The 2,773-nt window shown below is 33.2% G+C and overlaps 2 long non-coding RNA genes across 3 annotated transcripts in view; one reads left to right on the top strand and one right to left on the bottom strand.

Moving 5' to 3' along the window:
* Positions 1-2,773, top strand: part of LOC111085311 — a 151,545-nt gene that overhangs the window by 86,372 nt on the left and 62,400 nt on the right. The window lies entirely within an intron of this gene.
* Positions 1-2,773, bottom strand: part of LOC111085313 — a 9,396-nt gene continuing 6,623 nt past the window's right edge. Inside the window, exon 3 of the long non-coding RNA XR_002610153.1 lies at positions 1-46. This is a non-coding gene — a long non-coding RNA (uncharacterized LOC111085313). The remainder of the gene's footprint in view (positions 47-2,773) is intronic.

The raw sequence follows: 2,773 nt of genomic DNA, 5'->3' as shown, positions 1-2,773 counted from the left end.
AAGAAGAAAGATGTCGGTACTGAGTGGGCTTCTTTGTCGTAGGCCTCTAGAAATAAAACGTAAATAAATTTGTATCACATTTGTTTAAAACAGAGGTTACTGTTGTTGTTGATGACGATTTCTTAGCACAAAACTACGAAGTGGGCTACCTCCACTTTATTCACCAAAAAAGAGGATTTATACAGAGTCGAAATCATGGTTCTGAACTATATTTACAAGCAATTACAATAAATATAAATGAACACCTTTGTATTTGTTAAGAATAAGGTTACGTTATTTATTAACAGGACATAATTTATTTTTCGTCTATAAATGTCGTCTTCTCTTCCGAGATGAGATTTTAAATGCTCCCTCAAACGAGTAGAATGTTGTCTCAGCTTTTGCAATCTGTACATTCAATTACACACACATTGCCTGAGTATCTCTATCCACATACTTTTTGAATAGCAGTTGACATAGTTTTCTTCCAGGTAAAAATGTAAATTACACTTTAATGTCAATTTTATACTCTTTGACCGTTTTTAACGAGATTTATTTGATAACATGAGAAAAGTCTGTGATGAACTGTAAAACACATGAACATGTATATATTTGGAAGATTCATTTTCTATGTCAGTTTGTGAATTATTTTAAAAGGTAGCAATTACTTTATTAACAACAGTGAGATGAAAATTGTTTTGTTCACAAAACTGAAATTTAAGGTTGTCATTTTCGTTTTTGAAACACTCGATGCTGGAATTTATGATTTTATTTGTACAAATAGCACTTTTAATATACCTATCTTGGTCATGAAGGGAATTCTAAGGAACATAAAGTATGGTATGAGTGTTCTTACAAATACTGAAGTTTGGAAGCCTGTGTTTGTCTTTTTTAATAAGAACATTTAGAAATGACAATTTGTCATCAACTTCTTTTTCCATCGTGAATTTTATGTTTGTGTGTATCTGGTTTACATGAGAGAAAAACTCGTGAGTAATATTAATGTTATCGAAGGCTGAAGGAATGTCATCAACATATCGAAACAACAGGCCTTCAGTTTGGATTTAATAAACATATTCAAACTGGAAAGTGGAAGATTTAGCGGCAAAGAGAAAGTTCTCTTATGGTGTTGATGTTTAAGCGAAATTGAGAATTAGTACCATTTTGGTAAAATTCCAGGGCAGCATTTATTGCTTGAAGGATGGGGAATTGAGTGGACAGATTTTTTATTTTTTTTACATCAAATGTGACTAATTAAACAAAATAACTAAATTCTCGGAGTGTCTTGATAACCATTTAGATTTTTTTTTTATGAAGGAGGAAGCACCAGAAACATATTTAGAAAACATCCAAGCAAGGAATTTTCCTGGGTTGTAATCATAAACTTTGTCGAAACAACAGGGCGTAAGGGGAAATCAGATTTGTGAGTTTTTGGGGGACCATAAATTTGAGAAGTACGCGAATCTGAGGGACGAAGAAATTGATATATGACATTAGAAGGTTGAGAAGTTTTCAAACTGTAAAGGAAATTGTTTTAATTCCTTTTCTCTGGTAGGAGTTATGTTAGTTTCTATTTCTTGGACATGGGATGAATCATCAAGGAGTGTGTACATCTTTTGCTGGTATACTATCCGATCCGTGATAACAACATTAAATTTGTTTGATTCCAGTAAAACTATACTTTCATAATTTTTTAAAGAGTTTTAGTGCTTTATGTTATTTTGGAGAAAGGTTTGAGTTTAGAAGTCTAGGTTTGTCTAGAAAATGCAAAATTCGTAAACGAAAGGCATGAAAAACAGGTAAAATTTGACTATTTTCTGGAATTGAAGGAAAAGACAGAACAGGTAACTGTAAGTTTCGGGTGAGCGTTCTTTGATTATTTAACGAAAGATCTTGATTATTTGTACTTTCTTGAATGATCTCACAAGAACTTGTAACATAGATAGGTTTTTGAATTTGAAGAGACACGAGAAGAAGTGGGTTTATTTGATGAACTATAACGTTCTCGAATAACTATTTTTTAAGCTAAGTCTTCTATTCCTGGCTCAAATTCAATTTTGGGTGCAAAAGCATAATTGAAACCTTTTTCTAAGAATTGAATTTCATTACTGTATTACTGGTGGGAGGAAAGGCTAAAAACGACTTCTTTACAATGTATTGGAAGAGAAGTAGGCCTATTCATTTGAATATATGGATTTTTGTTTTTGTGTGTCTTTTTTAGTCTTTCATATTCTTTAGAATGCCCGTCAGTTATTATTTTCTCTTTTTAGTCAAAATACTTTTGATGCTCATGATGCTAGGTGAACCTGGTGAAACGTTGTGAACAAAATAAACAATAGTTTTATTATGTACAACCGATAAAAAACTTGTGTGAAATTTAAATAACATAATTGTTTCTCATTTTTATGGTAGTTTTTTTTATAGAAAGAAAAATGTAGACTTATTTTGTTCATGAAATATATATTTCCAGAATGGAACACCAGTTCTGACTCTGTATTGACTACATTCAAAAACCACACTTTTTAAGATAATTTTACTGAGAAAACTAAATAGCATTATCTCACTGATGGGCCAGCATGGCCAGGTGGTTAGGGCGCTCGACTCGCAATTTGCGGGTCGCGGGTTCGAATCCCCGTCACACCAAACATGCTCGCCCTTTCAGCCGTGAGGGCATTATAATGTGACGGTCAATTCCACTATTCGTTGGTAAAAGGATAGCCCAAGAGTTGGTGGTACGTGGTGCTGACTAGCTGCCTTCTCTCTAGTCTTACACTGCTAAATTAGGGACGGCTAG

The sequence above is a fragment of the Limulus polyphemus genome, unplaced genomic scaffold (assembly GCF_000517525.1).
Source record: "Limulus polyphemus unplaced genomic scaffold, Limulus_polyphemus-2.1.2 Scaffold326, whole genome shotgun sequence".
In the NCBI taxonomy this organism is placed as follows: domain Eukaryota; kingdom Metazoa; phylum Arthropoda; class Merostomata; order Xiphosura; family Limulidae; genus Limulus; species Limulus polyphemus.
The sequence above is the reverse complement of the archived record's forward strand: the minus strand, read 5'-3'. Positions and strand labels throughout refer to the sequence as shown.